Raw genomic sequence first — 21,318 nt, forward strand, 5'->3', positions numbered from 1 at the left:
AAAAAAAAAAAAAAAAAGAGAAATCCTTCCTCACCCTTGATTTCATCTTAAATGCTGAGACAGGGTCAGGCCTGCCTGTTTCATGATTAAGAGCTGTCTTCCTTGTTTTGTTCATTTACTCACTTCTCCATTAAGAGAATCCATGTGACGCTGAGAAACTGCCAACAGAACATTTTCCTCTTAAGTGATATTTTCAACTGGATTTCACTCACTTTGATTCAGAATATTTTCAGGGAATCATCGGTTCCTTAGATGATGTTGAAATAGCTGCAAGCTCAAGATCATTTTCTTGCCTTTTCAGCTAGAATTGTCACCACAAAATCAGTGCAAGGTTAGAAGAATCAGAAACACTAATCCATCAAAACAAGGTTATTTATAGAACATTTATAATAATAATTTCCTGCATTTGTGTGATTTGAAATCTGTACGAAAAGGAGTTATTTTTCAAGGACATTTTTAAGTGGAGTCAAGAAGCCTTGCAAGTACAAAAAAAGCTGAGACACTGAAATGTAACAGATCTCTAATGAAATCACAGGAGAGAAGCTATCTTTCTAGGCACTCTTCTGAAGTCCAAAATAGTGTATTTTAAAGTAAACATATATGCCTTATTTATGAAAGACTATTTCTTGTCCTTTCTTTTTCATTTACATCCAAAATGTAAATTTGGATTCATTGCTGCATTCAGTTCTGAAATTATCATCACTCTGTAAAGTTATAGAAAAATAAGAGGAACTCTATTTTAACATGATGATTTTCTCTTAAGAATTATGTAATAATAATAGATTCCAATCTTTAAAAAATAGTTACTTGGGTTCCCCTGAATTATGACACTTTGACCACATTTTGCAAAAATTGGGACTATCCAACACAAAAAAATCCTCAAGAATAATGAGTTGAGCTTTCTAGAAACAGGAGGCTGGTTTCACTGCAAGAATTAAAGTAAATGTTTGTGTTGTTTTTTTCCCCATAGATTTAATAGCTAGAAACTTACTTTCTTTTTCAGAAATGAAAGCCGAGATACTCATGCTAACAATTGACTGTATGAATGGCGTTTAACCATGCCAACCATTATACCTTATAATTAAACGTTATAAGATCCACAATAAAATGAGGATTCTATTGGATGATACTGATTTCATTAAAGTCAAAGTTATCTGAAGTATTTTTGTTGGTTTACTGTTTCATCTGTTGACATTAATATTTTTTTTTTCTTGCTCAGTTCATTATTTTCTGCAGTATTTTTAGTATCTCTTTTGGGTCTTTACTTTTCTCCTAATTTCTTTCCACATCATAGTCATTTTTGAAAATTGTTGGTCTATTTGCTGTCTAGTCCCTTGAGGCTGTTCAGATAGTACTTCTTAAGCCTTGTTCTCCCTTGTTAACATCAGAGTTTCCTTTACCCTTTTACATACTCTTTGGAGTTGAAATTTGCCTCCCAGCTTTCCTACAATTAGGTATTGTTTATACGTGCTTGGAACAAAATGATTAAAAATGAAAACAGAAGCCAAGTATCTTTGGGCTACTGGCCTCTGAACAGTCACTCTTGGCACGTGTTTAAGTATGACTTGTGCAATGTCAAGATCTGTCTCAATCCCAGTATGTTTCTTGCTCTTGACCTCTTGCTTTCTGGCATCGCATTGGCTGCTAGTCTTCCCACAATTACTGCCAGATCCATTAGAGACCCAAAGTGCAAGTGTAGTTCCAAGTCTTCACAAAGTGCAAGAAGCTTTCTTGTGACATTTTGTTCAGTATCTTCCCCATTTAACAAGGATCAGTGTCCATTACAGCTGCCTCGTAGGGCAGAAAGTCTTTGAGCACAAGAAATAGACATTTCCATTCTTCATACTGGAGCCTCTGCCTGTTGACCCTGATAACAATGCAAGTATCCGAGGATTTCGAACAAAAATTGTCATGTGGACCTCTCATTAATTATAATGTCTGCATATTCTGTAAAGGAAAAGTTCCTTAAGTTGTTTAAGCTTGCAAACTATGAAACAAAAGAATGTTTATTCAAGATTTAAATAGAGTCAAATTCTTAATGCTGGTCAATCCACAGAGGAATACTGCCTCAAGGAAACAAGAATAGTGCAGGCACCTTTTATATTATCTTCTTAAAGGAGCCTATATTTTAGAAATATAACAACCAGATCCACGAAGCTCATAGCTTGTATATACAAGCTTAAAAGGTAAAAGCTACAAATAGTAAACTCACATATTGAGACAATAATGGTATCATCTTATGATATACCTGTGGCCTGGTTTTTAAAGGAATGTATTCCACATGGCTTCCTTTGTTTAGAGAATGTCTTCTACTGAGTTTAGCTTCAGACCCAAAAGTGGGGGAGGTGGGTGTGAGCCCATGAATTCAGAAAATTACAATACAATGTCCTATGAAAAATTTAGTTTTCTTGAATTTCCAACATTATACTGTCATTTTGGGCAGAAAAAAAGAAAAGTTCCAGTTCTTTGGGGTAGCAACCTGTTACCTGAATTATGAAATCATGGCTTCTTTTGTCTAGCACTGTATATTACTTGTGCTTGCTAAAGTAAAGAGCAGCTGCTTGTCAGAACCTTTGTAAAGCCTGTGGTTTTGCTTGCTGCACCTTCATATGCATTTGCATATGAAGTTATATATTGTAAATCAAGAACTCCCAGAAAGAGATGTTTTAAAAAAGGGCATGCTGGGGCATGCTGGAAAGTCAACACTCGTTCAAAGGACATAAAGCATTCTCAACTTTACTTTTCCATCAGAGGGGCGTGACAGATATGGCACTTGTGTTTGGGAAATACAATTGAGAGGCCAAAGAGATGAAAGATATTTGATATCTACTCAGATGAAAAACAAATGTTAAGAATCCTTCCAGTAGGAGATGAGCTTAGCGCTGTGAGAGTCCTGCTGGAGAAACTCCAGGTGACTCTGATGGGCAAGGTTATAGGCTATATGGATAAAAAACTGACAGATAGTCTTTCTACTTCTCTTTTAAGACATTTTAGAGAACTATCTGCCTGATAAACTAGATCTGATATTTATATTTATGATGGTTCAAACAACTTGTATTTGCCAAAATTGAAATAATCTAAACCATTAACTTTATTTTTCACTATACAGACCTTCACTACGTAAACAAACTAGACACTTCCAGTTCTGTAAGTAGCTAGCAATTCTGTATTTGAAAAGCTTTGAGCAATGTTAATATCTTAGTTTTGGGAAACATAGTAATTCCAACTAAAAGGGATCTGTTTTTCAAAGGACAGCTAGCAATCTTCCTAAATCAGATATCTTGATGGAAGGGATCCAGAATCATTTGTGACTTCTGAAAATAACCTTTTTTGGATTCTCATACGGTAGAATATTGCAGTGTCTGGCTTACAGAAATAAAGCAGACATGCTGGTTTCATTCATGCTGAGATTTTATGGAAATGCATGAAAATAAATGGGCTTCATCACTGAAAAATTGAATAAACCCACAGAACTTCTTGGGCCCGATTTTCCACTTCCTTATACATGTGTAACTTCATCACTTCTCAGATGTAAATTCTTTTGAATTCTTGTGAGTGGCCACTTAGTCTGGCTCCTCTTTCTGGATCACTCCAGATATTTCCAGATTCAAATGGAGAAGAGGACAATCACTGTCACCAATTCTGGGCTTGTAGGCAGCAAGTCTAGGCAACTGGCCTAGCAAAAATTCCTACTCTGACATTTCCTTTTTGAGGCATGGGAGTTTCCAGTCTCACTGCCTAGCCTTGGTAGCCACTGCCAGCTCTTCCAATTTCCCTGTAGGTTCTGTGGTGATTCACTGAGAACTCTCAATTATCTGAGTAAATACGTCAGGGATGAGTTGTAGTTGAAAAAAGAACTACATCACTTTGCAATTTCTAAATTCAGAGTACTCTGAATTCTTGAACACGTAGAGAAAACAGTGACACTATGATGTATGAATGTGAATAGTAACACTATGAATGAATTATGAATTTCTGGTTATATTTATATTCATGAAATTTGAGACTGTCAGGCCCTGTCTTAATAAAAAGCTGGCAGACCACTTCTGAGGCCTCTGAATTTTAACAGATCCTATGAACGTCCATCTCTCATGTCAGGGTATGAGCCACTGAACTGTTCAGGAGCTATTTTGCTCCTGATTTTTCATGAAAGCTAAAATAAAAAAAAAAAATCTTAATATCTTTTTGGTTTGTCTGAAGTGTCAGCTACACATGCAATGTGCAACAAAGACAAGCTTAGTGCTGCTATATAAATGGTTGCTGAACACAAATGCAATGTACTGGCATATGTTACATCTTTTGGTGTTATTAGAGATGCCATACAGCAACACATAGACATTAAATATTTATCAATATAATACTTCTTCATAAATATCACTTAGCATTGCATAATTTCTCTAGATCAACATGTTCTTGCTAAACCTTTAGTTAACTGGCATTTGCTCTATAGAAACGTACCTATTCTGAATACTGTATTGTTTATTTTATATCATATAACCAGATGTTTACATGACCAAGAAGTCTGTAATATCAGCTCAAACCAAAGGACTATTAAAAACAGAGAACAGGATGAAACACCTATTTTAATAAAAAAACTTAATATCAACCTAATCAGTATCTTAATATATAATTAATTAAAAGCAATAATTATTTAATTGCCATGGTGTCTCCCCTAAGTGCCCCTAAAATCATTAAAAAAAAAAAAAAGCCCTGGCTGGGATTCCATCAGCAGTCAACTAAGCTTAATCAGAACACAGTAAGCATAGCAGTGTTTAATGAGTTTTAATTATTTATTAATGAAAATATGGTGAGATAAAGAGTATAAGAAAAAATGAGATTAAAATTCTTAATAAATCAGAATAGGGAAATTTCATGTTGCCATTATTTAATAAAAAAGTTATATGAGCTTTTTCAAATGTGATGAAATTCATCCTGAATAAAACTGGAGAACAATGCCCATAGGCTATTTAAATTCAAGTTACATTGTTCTATCAAGTTTCGCTAACTGCAACCCCTTTTTCAGGCTGAAATTCTCCCCATAGCAAGTAAGACTAAGAACCAAATAAGTCCCAATTAAAAAATGAGGATAGGATCAGGTCAGATAAAGCATACTTGTTTTATTTGTTGCTGCTGCCTTCAAATGCCTCATGAAGTTGAATACAAGTTATTCCTGAAATCCTGAAAATCCTTCAAGATCTTTGGACTGCATCTTCATATCCATTTTTGGGAGGTGTTATGTAGAATATCCTTTCTTCTTTGCGTAGGAAAAAAGGAGAAAATTCATCTCATATGGGGAAATATTTTGAGATAAACCTGTTCAGAGGAATAGGCAGACATGTCAGGTTGCTCATGGAAACTACTCTTAATTTATCATCTACTAAGGATGAGAGGACTTATGCCCTAGAAAGGCCTATCCTTCTCTGTAGACTATGAAGAAATTCTAGATAGCCATTCAGATGTCTACAATATTGACAACAAAAGGTGAAAAAATGAATCCTACCCAGAATGGCAGGTCATTTATTTCCACGGCACTAAAGATTTTTCAGAAAAATTTGCTGAGGTCTGCTGCATCATTTTTTAAACTAAGATATGTTAATTTTTAGTCCTGGAAAATTTTACTGAAGTTCACACACAGGAAAAAATACACTAGCTCAGTTCTGCTAGGATGCTTGAGGGCTGCACATCACCTTCCTGACAGGGAACAACAAGAGTGCAAAGATTTCCTACAATAAAGTAGAAGACATCACATATTAGGACCTTGCTGTGATGTTGGCAAAATGTATTCATACTCTGCATCCTGATTAGCGCTTGCCATTTCAGTATGTCTATACTACCTTATCTAATCCTCTTTCTTGGTATAGTAGCTAGGGACAGGTTTACACTGGATTTTGATCCTTAGAGTTGTAGGATCCAATCAAGATACCTTTTCAGGTGATCCAGAAAGATCTGGAAGAGGAATTAGGTGATGTATATATTACATTTGCATTGGGACTATACACTGGAAGTTGGAATTGTCCGGTCTGCATAGCACATGCCTCGTGCATATTATGAATTACACATGAAGTATCAAAATAGTACTTAGCCAAAGCATTGCTCTCAAAATGGGAATCTATTCATGGAAGAATTTCATCATAAGGAAAGCAAGGTTACAAAGAAATACAGTAGCCACATTAAAGAAGGCTGTAGCACCTCAGAAAGGACATTTTAAGCAATACATGAAGTTTGGCAACATGCCAAAGAACCAAGTCTATATTACTGCCCCATTCTTCAGGTGAGGAATCTGACTGGTATGAAAAGTGTAGCTTGGCTAAGGTTATGTGGGGAATCATAGCACAATTTCAAAGGTCTGTATAGGCACAAACGCTCCTAGTCACATGTGCTTCGGTGTGATACATACACCACAGTTTCCGAGGAAACGGTGGTATTTCCTCAGGGTGTTTGCATGCTGGAAAATGGCAATAGGCAAGGTTGCAAGAGGCAAGAGACCTCAACTACACACAAAGACTCAGGAGACATGCTTTGACTTTGAAGCAGGGCACCTGCATGCGTGTTCATACATACATGCAAGCATATATAAACACTTAAATATTTGTTGGGTCAAAAATGGAATATTATTTCCCCTAAGAAGGAGAGTCTTTGTATTTTGCTTGGGCATGGGAATGTAAATTATCTGCAGGAAAATATGTTCTCATGTCTACTGTCAAAGAAAAGACAAGACCCTCTCAAGCCTCACCAATTCATGAGGCAACATAAGCCTGTCATGCCAAGATAAAGATTTTCATTACATGCTCATGAAGAATCAAAATACTAAGATCTGCTGCCTCCAAATAACAAAGAAGTTGTATTTTACTAGGATTTTTATAAGCGTAATGGATGAGAGCTGTCTGCCAGGAAAGTTATTATTATTATGAGAGTACATAAGAAATCATCTCCACAGCAGCTGTTTCTGTCTGTTATAAAGAATTCTTACAGATTACATGGATATGTGTAGAGACACTCATCAGGTATGTGTACATTAGAACTACAGACACATTAAAACCAGAGACAGAGGGCAGTAAGCAAATTTGATAACTATAAACTGATAGATATCCATGCAGTTTGATCACGATACTGGCAGGCTTCCATGAGCACGTGGACTTTAAAAATGCAATCTTTTGTAAAATCTAGAATTTATATTGTTAAAACTGTTCTCACAGAACTTAAAGTACAGTGGAAAGGAATCTCCCTGTTGCATTAAGGTGAAAAGCTGAGTCGAGAATTTCAGTCTACACTTCCAAGACTTTTAAAGGAACTGTTCTGATATGGTCAAAATTTAACTGCCGGGAGAAGGTGGACACACAGTATGATAGCAAGGTTTTAGGGAAAGGAGATGAAGTCTATGTTAGAATTTGGCAGCTGAGAAAAGGAATTACGAAAGAAAGACTGAAGAAAAACTAGCTAGAAAGCCACTAACACACTAACAGAGCGTAGAGCGACATGGAAGAACTGGTTGCAGAAGCTGAAGGGAACAAGCATTTATGTAACCCTGTAACGCTGTGGTTGTTATTACCCAGAAAGGCTTGGGAGTGTCTTGCTGAATCATCTCCAATACCATTTTGGGAATCTGATAAGTGACGATTGTTACTTTTTGCCTAAACAGAGAAGCCTGAGTATAATTAGGCAGGAGGTGTGCATGCCACCACAAACATGCCTGGGGCGCTTCGTGTTGTGATGGCACGTTTACAATTCTGTAATCTTTATCCTGTGTAATTTTAAAGACTGTTTTTAAATGCTAAACACTAAAGAGTACTCTGACTTCCCAAAGCATAAGAAAGAGGTGAAGGATCCATCCCATTTCCTTTCTAGCTGTTGTGGGATGGAAAGAATGGCACTGTTTTTAGTAGCCCAGCTTTTGCACTCCTCCACTGACGTGGTCTGTCTCTGTTCAGAGAAGTCTGAGCTGTTCCCCGACTCGCCGTGGATTCTCTCTCAGGTCTGTTGCAGGTGAATGGAGGATGTGACTTACTTTTCATGCTTACTTGCTTCTTTTGTATATGGGTTAAGCTCTTCAACAATCATTTTATTAGGAGTAGGAGGACTTCAAAAAGTGTTGAATGACAGCTGGGCAGGGAAAAGATAATGGGCAGGGACACCATGAGCTTTCCTGTTCTGAGGCTTTAGAAAGGAAAACAAACAAGGACACATTACTGGATTAAAGTTCCCACCTTAAATCATTATTTATAATTATCCTGTTCAGCTAAGTGTACCAAAGAGCACTGATAAATCTGGCTTTCAGTTTCAATCAGCTTTTTGATTAAGGTTATGTACCAGGACTTCAGATAGAAGGAGAGAAAGGGAAGTAGGGGAGAAAAGAAAAAAAGTGACATAGGACATCTAAGCGATAATGGCAGGAAACGAGGAGAGAATTGATGTACAGCCATAAATTCTGGGAGAGGGGAAAAAGAACTAGAGGCTAAGTTGATGGGGGAGGAGACAGATCAGAGGAGGCTTAACGGAGGAGTGACTGCAGAGATGACAGGGTGGAAAGTGGAACAGATATATGGAGTGCTGGAGGAGGGAGGAGAGTCTGAAAACATCTTTAGTAAGGAAACAGGAGTAAAAGGAAGCACATGTAGAAAGGAAGGCAGAAGGGAAGTCTGGCAACAGGCTGAAGGCTGCAGCTGCAAAAGCCACGCAGGAAGCAATCAACAGAACTTCAAGCAGACCAAAGGTAGAACAACAGCATTTATACAAATGGATAGGTCAGAAAATATCCAGATGAATGGAAATTTCTGGAATATTTTTGTTCCTCTCCTCTCCTCTCCTCTCCTTTCCCTTGTCCTTTCCCTGTCCTTTCATTTTCTGACTAGCTTTAGAGATGGGGAGACTTCAAACAAAGCAAGGCAAAGAAGCTTATGACATTGGATGTCTCCTGAACTGGTACATGTGGGAAGTAGCTTTATAGCTCCTACCACACTGACTCACCTTGGGGTCCTGTTAACCCCCTCTGGGACAGCTTTTATCTTAATGATGAAAGGCCTTGGTAGACAGGCTGCTCACCACTGATATTTGCTGTAACTGTCTGGGAGGACTTGCCCTAACCTGCTGTTTAAATGCAAAATTAATAGTTGCTTAACAGTTCATCACTGCTATTATAAATGGATCTAGCAAGGACCCCAAAACAGGCAGAGAGAATAAATAGCTCTAACATTTGACTTAAATCGTCTCTTAGCCAACAAAGTTCTGAACCAAACTGCGGAAATCAGTAGAAAGTGTCCTATGAATTTGAGCAGCTGTAAATACATCTGTGATCCTTCATTCTAGTCTGTCTCTGTGCTTTCTGTAAATAAGTATAATAAGCCCAAATCCAAAGGCTTAGTATGAAACTTCTTACCTACCTTCCAGGGTGTTGTGAGAATTAGCTAGGATTAGATGATGCTTGCAAAGAACTCTTGCAAAGAGCAAAGTCATTCCATGTTGTTCCCCTGGATTGGCAACAGGGACCTGCTACATTGCCTCCGAGGGCTGGGCTGCAGCAGTGGGTAAAGAGACCAGAGGCAGAGGCTGGTGTTGAAAGGACTTCTCAGAGCTGTCCTTCTTGCACAGCATAAGTGTGAAAGACTATTATCTTTGGCTCAGGGTTCTTAAAATTCCGTATCACTTAAGACAGCTTAGCTACCAAGGAGTTTAAAAGGTCTCTGCAACTTGTTTTTTCTCTTTGTGGCTGATGAAAGATCAATGGACTCGGAGAGGACTGGGCAGCTGGGGTTGCTATAGGGTTGCTACAGCAACTTGATTTCTCTGTGAATAAGGAGCTAACTTAGCAGGCTCTTCTGCAACTCTCCAGTTGTTGGTGGCAAGAGTAGTGAGAGCAGTTCTTCCTCCACAGAGGTATGTGACCCTTCTCCTGCACTAAATGCAGTTTCTCAGCGCACAGCTGGACATTTTATTAGCTCCATGTGAAGATACTATTGCATTATATTGCTAGGAATATGTCCTTACTGTTAGAATTATTGAAAGCAAAGGCAGATGCCATTCAGCCTCTATTTCATGTCTGTTTGTAACTCTAAGAAGAGCCCATTTACTAAAATTTAGGAAGAGTAAATATATTGCTAATCAAATTATTTCACTTGCATGTTAATATACAGCTAACATGTCACTGTACATTACAATAAAAGATTAATATATTTACATTTTTAAACTGCCTCTAACATAAGTATATATAATCATTTGTTATATCATATATATAAAAGTCTGAATAATTACCATATATAAAAGTCTATAATATAGAGGGTTATAGAAATATGAAAATAAATATGTATAAGAGAAATATGAAGTGTATAGATGATTATACAATGTATATGTTATAGATGCATGTATAGATGTGTTATACTTATAAATGAAATTTTGAAAATGTTGAAGTAGTTATTATAGTAAAAGCATGCATATATGTGCATTTTTGTGTAGATTTAAAATTATAATTCATGTCCAATAAAGATGCTGATGTAAAATATGTAAAATTCCTTTTGATATAGTAGTCCTGAGTTCAACAAAGTAAATACAGTATAGTCATGCCAATTCTATTAACTTGTGTTATTTTACTTATCTGATTCTCTTTAACAACTGATATAAATACTATGATATTAACACAGTGATTTTTTTTAACTTGGTAAAAATATCCTATTTGTATCAAAGGTGTAGGATGCAGTTGCTTAGTTTGGGAGATGTTTTTCTGCCCTCAAGTGATATTTCAGAAGTATTTTTTTATGGGCACAGCCAGGAAAATGGTCAGCAAGGAAGGTTTTTTTTCAGTTAAATTATTATATTTCAGAACAACTTGGTGTGTAACTGATAGTTATATGCATATTTCTGTAATATGGTTTCATCTGAAAGAAGAAAGCCACATCTTAGAATGAGAAAATTCCATAATCTGAGAAGTTCAGGATCTATGTTAGCTGCCTGCTTCATTTACTGCTAGTGCACAGAAATCAGCAGTAGGACTTTTTCTGCTGGTCTGTTCTTTGTAGTTGTTAAAGTTTCTTAATATCCAATAATTCTCCACATATTTTCTTAATCTCTAGGACTTTAGCTGCTGCCAAGATATCTTTTGTAGCAAAGGTGATTTTATGTATTCAGACTTTTCTTTTTGTGATCTGGGTTTTATATTTTGGCTGTAAAAATTAAGTAACTTTTCAAGAAAGAAAAATATAAAATATAAAATTTCCTTTTTCATCATGCTTACAAGTACTGCCCATTAGTACTTGCAATAAAGCAGAGGAAAAGCATCCTTCCTATAATAAAATGTTTTAAGTTTTTGTCTAATACTGTAGTTTAAATTAAGCCTTGCTCAGCAGATCCATAGGGAAAGGTTACGAAAGGTGAAAAACTCCGTGGTGGTCTGAGCACATTTGCTTGACACAGTCTGAGTATTGTTTCCTCTCTCAGATCGGTAGGCAAAACCCACACTGTACCTCCGCTGCCAGCTGGAAGGAAAATCTGGTTTTCTGACTCTCTCTCCATTGGCTCTGTGTTGTGGTGTTGTATTTTCAAGATTCCTCCTCAAGGGAGAATGCTTAATCAGGAATTGCTTTGGCCTGTACTAATTCTCCAGATGATTTTCTATGTTGTCCTCTCATTTTGTAGAAAATGTATGTCTCCCTGGCAGAGTGCTGGATATCCTGATACTATCCAAATGACTGATTGTCATCCTCAAAGTGGGGCAGGGGACTTGTCCCAGGACTTGGGATTGGTTGGGTAAAACTTTCCTCTTGTGCTGACCTGATGAAAAACAGGTTTTTCTGGCAGTAGGCTCTGATTAGGCTTTAATGCCTGGTGTTTGAGTCTGAGCTGAAGTTCTGGGCAAGGTCTGCATGTTGCTCAGACCAAGAATGTCTCTCCAGACATGGAACATGTCTACTGAATGCAGTTTCTCAGCATGCGGCTGGACATTGCATTAGCTCCATGTGAGAGAAGAAAAGGGTGTCCATTATTTTACAGGTCTCCATCTCTTGAGAAGTCACCAAAAAGTTGACCAGTTCCAAAGCCTACTTCTTTGTTCATTTGAAAAATCACTGTAAATATGTTGTTACTTATTACACAAACAAAATCATGGTATAGCTGGCAGGCAGAAGCTAACATAAGGACTACGCAGTCATTCATCAAAGCCACTGCCACTGTCCGTTTGGGATGATTCATTAAGGTGACTATTTCTCTACCAGCTATTGCACCAGTGAAGGAGTTTCTAGTTACTCCATTATTCTGTGACTTCTGAGCCAAGCAGCAGAGTTTTGCAAGAAGTGGAATATATCCAACTGGGGACAAGATTTATTAAATTTCTCTTGACTTTCATAAGAAATCTGCTTTCAAAATTTTTCTCTTCTACCACTGCAGCCTCCTCTCTATGCCCTCTTTCGGTTTCCGCGAGAAAAGTCTAGCATTAGCATCCTGACCCAGTCCTTTAGGTAACAGATTTTTACAGCTCTGTTCTCCCTCAGACTCCCTCAGAAGACTGAGTTATTATATCACAGTTTCTGTACTGGGCTCAATACTACGAGGTTCCTTTGTCTCTATGTTCTGAAAGACTCTCACTTGACCTATAACCATTGTAGCCGAAGAGTCAGTTTGCTTGGTTCCCTTCACTTTTATGCTTTCTTCACCTAATTCACCTGCTAAAATTACTTGAAAACAAATTTTAAAAGCAATTTTGGGAACTGCGAAAAGCAGCAGTGTTTGCATGCCATTTGCAGTGAAGAAGAGCTCAAAATCAATTTTTCTAGGGAAAGAAATGAACAGAAGCAGCTGCTGGATCTTCCGTCACCCATTTTGCCTATAAAGGACCTAGCTACAGTTTACGGACAAACTCATCACCGGCAGGAGCCAAGTATATCACACTGTTTCCACTGTACTGCTGCCAAGTTAGCTTGAGCCAATGGTATTTTAGGATGTTTTCCATATCAGCAGGAACACACACTGAGAATCACAAGGGACAGCACCTTAGCTCCTCACACTTCACAAAACCGGGACAGCTACAGTTAGGAGTCCTTAGTAGGTAGTAAAGGAGCTACAGCCCTTACATGGTGGGTAATCTGATGAAAGCAAAGTATCTCACACCCGTTTGGAATGAGTCTTCCAAGCTATTGTGATGGGGGATCACGTATTACATGCATGTTTGTGAGGATTTTTCTTTAGGTAGCTGAAGACTGGTTGATGTTAGTGTTTGAAGTATGCCACTGGAAAGCCATGAAGCCCAACACATCTGCAGCAATAGTCTGGGATGTGATGGGGCAAAAAATGATACAACATCTCTGCAATCTTTGTCCATGCTCTCCATTAAGGTCAGGTGGTACATACTTTGAATTTTTCTCTTTACATTTGCCAGTTGCTTCATAATTTGTTTGCATTTAGCAGAACCTTGTAGAACAGTCGTGATATTGATACACTGATGAGGGGAGGAGCTGACTTCTCCTCCTGGGGACTTTGCGTGGAATTGTTCTAGCATTAACCAGTTAAAAGATAGATGTCTAACTTAAGCAAATCATTTAGGTCCTTTTTAGTTAAGGGAGAGATGTCAATACCTCCAAAGGATATGATAAATCCTTTCCTAAGGTAAGCATTTAAGGTAAATGGGATGAATCCCTGGAAATTCTTATATCTCTCCGCTGAGAGGAGAGGAAACCAATTTAGCTTCCTTAGGCCAGATGCCTACTTTTTACCTGGATAAAGTTATTTGCAACAAATATTTGTAGATAACTTTAACCAAGAAAAGAGTCATTGCTATGAAACTACCTCCTTCTTTTCAATTAGCTTCTTAGAGGTGAGAAATTGCAACCAAAAATGAAACAACTAAAATATTTTTGTATTTCTTTCTTTTAAAGAGAAGTGACTATGCCTGTCATATACCTCTGTTCTCTCCTGTGGCTTTTGGTAAATGAGACGGTATAAAATACCAATCACAGTGAGAGTAATTGAGTCAAAAAGGGTGAACATATCACTTAGAAATAATTGTTATTAATTCTGTATTATTATTTTTATTATTTTGGTATTATATAATCAAGTGCTTTGTAGACAGTACCTAAAGGTAGGCAACGTTTACTCTAGAGAAGACTCCTACATAATAGAGATGAAATAAATGGTTGAGGCTGGTGTGAGTGGAAAGCTCACATGTTACTTCTCATTTATTTTGTGATGGGGTGATACACAGAAGGTTTCCATCTCCATAGGAAATCAAGCTATCTTTCATAAATACAAAAATTCACTCCCTATAAAGGAACACCTCATGGTATCTCAGATAAATGCAGAGGGGAAGAACTGCCATCCAGCTGGTGCTATATTGCACATTTTCTCCTGTAGGTGATTCACCCTCCTTATTCTCTTCCTCCGTAGAACTAAGCGCACATGACAGAACATGAAAGTGTTGAGCTTATTTGGGGACAAGGAGTGATTTGTTCTTATTTTTCTTTCTTGTGAATGCTTTAAATCTTTCACTACTGAGCAAAATATAACCCTTCTTGTGGGACTTAATCACTGTGGAGAAGCCAAAGAGGACTGTGGTAGCATGACAATTTGGGGGATGGAGTGCAGAAGCCACATTATATGGTGCTGATAGGAGAGGCAGGATAGACAATAAATCTGTGCCTTTATTCACCATAGAAAGGAGGTAAACATAATCCCTCACACTTTTATTTTAAAATAGGAAGAGTACTTGAAAAATTATAGAAAGTCACTTTCTGAATGCTCAGAATATTAACCATTACATCATCTGACCCAGCTCTTGACAGTTTCTCTAATGACTGAAAGGCTTTTGTTGTTGCTGTTGTTTTTAGTGTCCCTCGAAAAATTCATAGAGGGTGAAAATGCATAAATAGAAGTTTTTGGAGTGTTCTAACCTGCTGGCTCAGCTCAGCCACATCTGACAAAAGGATTAATGTTAAGATTAGTTTTTATAGTTTCATAATAGGCAGGCAAAGAAAGACCCTGTAACTGCCATGACTGTTCTATGACATGGTAATACTAATTCATGTCTTACTGTATGTTAAAGAATTTACAGGAGAGAAAGCTTATGTGGGCATCTCTTAAAATTTAAATTATGCAAACCATAACCATATCTCATCTCCCCTGAGGGAAGGGATCTTGACTTAAAAAAATTGGGGTGGAGGGGCATTGAGTTTTTAGGAATCTCATGGCATACATAAAGACAATACGACTCATCATTAACTCCCTCTGTGTTGTGAAAGCACCTCTAGGAGAGTGATTTCCAAAAGGCCCCAGTATAAGATGCCTAGAAAAATCAGGAATCACATTCATCTTGTCAGAATTCTCCTCCAGTAGTTTGTTTATTTCAGGAAATGCACGTGGAGTTCATGTGAGGTTAACATGTATCTTGCTCTACTTCCTGTGATTTTCTGCGTCTTCAACAACCACCTGAGTGTCATTTACACTATTTCTCTTTCTTGGCCATTTCTCTTTGTGGCTGTAGATTGTGTTGTCACACCACTGTGGACTCTGCGGAAGAACATAACTGTTTGGTTTTTTTGCCATCACTCTATCACTGTGTGTCTCTCTGTGTCTCTCCTACAACCTCTGAACTCTGATATTACCCAGCAAACACAAAAGCATGAAGCTCAAAAACAATTAAGCACTTATGCTTTTTTAATGAAATAGAGAAATGACTGATACCCAGAAGTGCACAGCTTCTCCCTTAGATTCAAATCCTTTTAGCTGGTTTCTGTGGTTGCACCCGTCAGTCCTCATTTCACCACCAAGCAACAATCTCTGCCAACAGAGATTTTTGCCTATAAGTGATAATAGAATGTTATATTACAAAATTAGCCAGCCCAGTTCTTCATGTATATGTAGCAATCAAAGCTTCACTGTGTCTGCTGTAATGTCTTGCCATTTACATTTTAGGGTTTAGGGTTTCATCAAGTAGATCTTCCCCTCCCTCATGAATATTGCATATTTAATTCCACACACTGCAGATGGTGAAAATGAGCATGCTAGAGAAGATTTTCACAGGCAGGTGTGAATAACTGGAATTACTTCCTTTTAGAAGAGGCAAGTCAGTAGTGAAGAAAGAAGTGTGGCTTGAGAGGAAAGCTGGAGGAGTCCTAACAAGATGTTCCTCATGAGAGCATCATACAAGGAGATGTCTGATAGAAATAACTAATGACAATATGCATAAAAATAGTGCATGAAAACCCTAGTATGGAGGACTTCTTCCTTCAGCAGTTAAACTTCACTCTTTAATCAGAGACCTCTGTATGTATTTATTGCATTTTTCAAGTATATGAAACTGAAGCTAGCCAGGGTCCACAACTATCCCTGGCAGCAAGGCTTGTACAAGGACTGTCCTACAAGTTGCTTTCAAAGGACTGGGTCACTTTCACTCTTGCTTTCGCTATTAGAAGACAAAACATCAACTTCGTTAATCTTTGTCCATCATGGATTTACTTAGCAGAAGTAGATTAAAAGAACGTAGCTCCTTCCATAACATCTTAACTTTCAAATAGGACAATGTCAAAAACGGAACATTAAACAATCAGTCAAAACACATTGCAAATAATGAACATGGGGATCACAATCTGCCTCCAATATTATACCATGAAAGTCTGGACTGAAGAAACTTCTAGGAATATTTTTGCCTGTTATACACAAACCACTTATAAATCATTTCCTTTCGGTGCTGCCAGAAGTAGCTGTTCAAACAATCCATTAATGTGATTCACACAGAGGTGAGGATGTATCTTAAAAATATTTCAGCAAAAATTCACTGAACTAATCACTGTTAGTTATTAGTAGACACTGTGCTGAGGTGACACTCTGGTCTACATAAGCGTCAGTGTAAAACTAACTGATCTTTAGTTACATTAAGAGAAAGAAGCGTATGGAATTAAGTTCATTGAACTTACAGTAAATGAGGAAAAGCACTTCATGAGGAAATGTTGTAACCCAAATTGTGGAAAAAAATCTCTTTTAAACATTTTTCTGACATTTCCTGATTTTTATTACTTGAAAACACACTATCATGATGATTAAAGTGCAAAGGTGTTTATCCTGTGTTTTGACAGACAATGTCTGCAACAGTAAGGCATTATTTATATAGCAAGGCATGCTATGTGTCAAAGAATATTTTAAAATGTTCTCTATTTTAAACGAGCTGTTAGGAACTGGCTAGTCAGAACTTGCCAATCTGAGCAGTTTTAAAGCAAATGGATATTAGAGAAGAAATGGAACCAAAGGAACCAAATTAGTGAGTTACCCTTTTGTCTCCTTGACCTTTGACTCACTTGGATCAAAATTTGACAAAGATTGCAGCTGCTAAGTATATTACCACGAGACGTAGGTAGCGGCTTTTAGTCAGACTGTAAAAATAGACACACACCCCCCCCCGGCCCCACCCCAAGCACCAATACAACTTAACTTTTTCTTCTGGCAAAAAGATAAACAGGGAACTGACGTCTCTTGGAATATATAAGTGCCTCTCTCAGGGTGGAGAGGATGTGTGCTTGGTGGGGAGATTTAGCTGCTTGTCTGCTCGTAACTTGATGCAAGTCATGTGTTAAGTACTTGTACACTGAGCTGAAAAGTCAGTTGCCCTTATTCAAGGTGAGTCATATGATACAACATTTAAAATGAGACGATTTTCCTCCAAAATACTTTTAAATTCCATTGGTGGAAAAATCTTGAAAGTATTTATTTGTAATATAAAATAAAATGACAGGATTTTGCAAAGCTCTGTTTGCAAAACACAGTTAAATTGTATGTGTATTAGTGAAATGCTTCTTTATTACATTAGTAATGGCATTCTATGTGCACTATTGCTGGCTTTCCCAGTTGCACTCTGTCTTTTGATATTTAATGTTCTTGAAACTACAGTTCCTGGAAGCATGTGAATTTGTAAGAAAGGCATCTTTTTTAAGTGATAGCCTTTACTGTTGCAGATAAAAAACTTGAAACTATAATTCTGAAATACCTCAAAGATTAGAAAAAAGAAGACCCTCTTCACTGAAAATATATCTCCTAATAACTTCATGATTTTTAATCCCACCTTCTAACCTTGGAGAAACTGACATTATGTTTTAACAAACACTATATTTTGTAGTTGAAATTCTAATGGGAATTTTCAAAATCCATTTTAATTTTAACTATACACACTGCTTCTTCCCGATTTAGTTTTCTCTTATTTGGGACAGCAAACCAGAATCTCTGTCAGAATTAAACTGACAAAAAGTGTTTAAAAATGATTATTAGAGCTGGAGAAATCATCAAGAAAATTCAGATACTATTTTTTTTTGTAAGGGCTGATTTAAATTGACATGTACAAAAATATAAGTTAATTAGGGAAGAAAAGGTTTAATAATATTTTGCATCTTTCCTCCTATTCTGTTGCTTATAAATTGCATTTATGTCTTTTCAGAGATTTGAATGGACTGTTAAAATTCTAACAAGCACTAAAAAATAAAAAAATAAAGTATATAAATGGGCTGAATATTGTTATTAATCCTGTGGACAAGTCTAAATTTAAATGATGTCATAGTCTCATATATTATATCTTATTTTGTTATAGTACATTCTATTCTTCCTAGTATAAATAATTATTGCTTGAATATGAATTCCCTCATGCAAGTACATTCTTACTGGTAATTAGTACTTTAATCTTCACATTTTATATTCAGTTGTAATAGATAAGTATAGCTTATTGACTTCAATGAGTGTTATCTTGTGAGACAGTGCTTTTCATTGCTGTTGTGTAATGGATAATTTGAATTTCATAAACTGGGATATGTCTAGACTGTTATTGCATTGTGTTTGGTGGGAGAAGGGTGAATATTTTACAGTTTACAAAAGATTGGAATAGGCATGAGTTATTAGCAACAAGTTTGTTTCTAGCTGTTTATTGCTAGCGATCATGAGGGGCATCTAATCTGCCTAACACAAAAATCCATTGGAACAGCTTGTAGAAACTTAAATGGAAATATATTTCATTGGAATGTGTATTTATGTTGAATTTGAAAGCTTCAGCACATAAGCCAAGAAATATAGTCTGACAATGCTTAAAAGCCCTCTTTAAACAATCATGGAAATAATTTTCAATTCAAAATTTTCAATTTTGAAATGTGTATTGCCGTGCTTTAAAAAAATCTTCTAGGATAGACAGATTTTTCTGTTTATGTCTAAATTTGAAAAAGGTCACACTAGGAAAAAATCAACCCCAAATTTGTACTTCCTAGAATTTCCTTTCATTGAGAAGTCCTACCCCTCCTTAGATTTGTGCCAATGTGTAACAGCAGTCAGATTTAAAAATCCTCTGATCACTTAGAGAGTGAGTTGCACAGCACTGTTACACTCCTTATGCTTTTGTCAAACTAAACATGCCGATCTGAACGCATCTACAAAGATATGAGAGTTTGTCCCAGTGACTGTCACTTAAAAACTCATCAGATATAATCTGAATTTCCAACTTGAGTTTGCTTTGAAATTTTGCCATTGGCCATGTTACGTATTCATCCAATACATTAAAGAGCCTTTAGTAACTTAGAATTTTTATCATTCAGTCAAGTCACTTTTCAATTTTCCTTTTGAAAAGGGCAATAAGTTGCATGAAAAGTTGGGAAAATGCACCTTTTTTTTTTCTTAATGTTACCTCTTTGATCGGTTTCTATTGCTGTTCAGTGTGAAGGTACACAGTAACAGATCTGGTCAAGGGGAGAGCAACTAATAAGCCAGAGGTTCAAATGAGGTGCAAATCCTCAAGCGGAGAAGCCAAGTTTACAGCTATAAAGAGGCTCTTCTCTGTCTAAAGAGCCTCCTCTCTTTCCAGTCCTGGCCAATCACACTGTTTTGCCAAGGTTGGAAACAAGGAGGCAGTAACCTCTTTGGAGATTTTCCTCATCAAAAATAGTTCTTGGTCAGGTGAGAAAAGGTTACTCAGGGTATGCTCATATAAAAGCTTGGGAAACACTGCAGGCTAGTCCTCCCAACAGAGGTGAGCACTAAAACAGCTGGGCATGAGTTTTGGTTATAATAAAGTCAGGAAAGAGGTTATGGGTAAAACTTTAGCTAAATCTGGTTTCTTTTTTGGTCTCCTGTTTGGGCGGGTAAAAGGATCAAAGTGCAGTTTTGATTTAGGAACCACACAAAATCACCTTGTGGCAGGTAGATTGCCTGGATGACTTTTATGGAGAATGTATTTTTCTATGAATGCAAGGAGAAGTAGTATTTTAGTCATTCTACTTGTTCTTGCAAGTTTCCAAGAATAAACGATTAAAATATCAACCAGACTCAAATGTACAGAAATAGTCATTGTTAATATCAAGGAACCCGTAGACTGCTGCTAGTCCAAGACTAGGCAAAAGGTGGTTTTCCAGTGCAGGTAGAAGAAGCAGTCTGAGCTCAAATATGGACGTGATATAATTTTTGTGAATTTGGGTGGCACAAGAGCACTTAGCCCTCTGACCATGGCACCTTATATGTGTCTATGTGCATGTCTTTTTTTTTTAAAAAAAGGACCTTATAACTACAAATGGCATTTACAAAAATAAAACACATGGCTATTTCTACACCTGTATCGCTGTCCAGTTTTAATCCAAGAACTTTTTTTGGTCTTTAAATCTCACCAACAAACTGGGAATTCAGGCTGAGCTGTTCTACTACAGCTTCCTGTTTTCCTCAGGTCTCTGTGTCTGGCCTTGAAAACTTAATTAACTCTACAACTAATGCCTGCTTTGAAAGTGGTTCAGAGATGATCACAATGTTTTAATGAACAGAAATTGTTAAGAATAGAAAGGACTATGGACAATGCCACTTAAAATAGAAAGCAGCTGATTTCTGTTAGCTGGAAGTCTAAGGCAAATAAAAAACTGGAAATTTCTGTAGGCATGATGAATTTCTGAGCAAGTATAAATTAAAAGTTAGCCAGCTCTTTGCTTAGTTGTCTGAAACCAGTAACAAATAGGACAAAATATCGCTTGGACCATATGTCTCACCATATCTGTCAGCACTGGTAACATTCTGATTCTCTTGATAACATCTTTTAATAGGAGTCAGATCTTAAGATATGTTAGCCCGTATTACCAGCGATTGCTGTATTCCAGTGAATGATTGCCAATTTATTTTTTTCTGTCCCAAAATATAAGGTGTTATACCTTCAGAAGGTCAGAATCTAGACCCGCTTTAAGAAGTCTGCCTTTCTCTGAAGCAATTGGGATTGATGGAACTAGGTGGTGGGATGGGTGGCAGAGAGCAACAATTCAGTTCTTACAAGTAAATCCAGTCATGCCTTTGCCATGAAGTTGCTGAAACATTTTGTTCCCTCAGTAGTAGACTGTAGGCTGACAAACG

The sequence above is a fragment of the Apteryx rowi genome, unplaced genomic scaffold (genome assembly GCF_003343035.1).
Source record: "Apteryx rowi isolate R43461 unplaced genomic scaffold, aptRow1 scaffold_282, whole genome shotgun sequence".
Classification (NCBI taxonomy): Eukaryota; Metazoa; Chordata; class Aves; order Apterygiformes; family Apterygidae; genus Apteryx; species Apteryx rowi.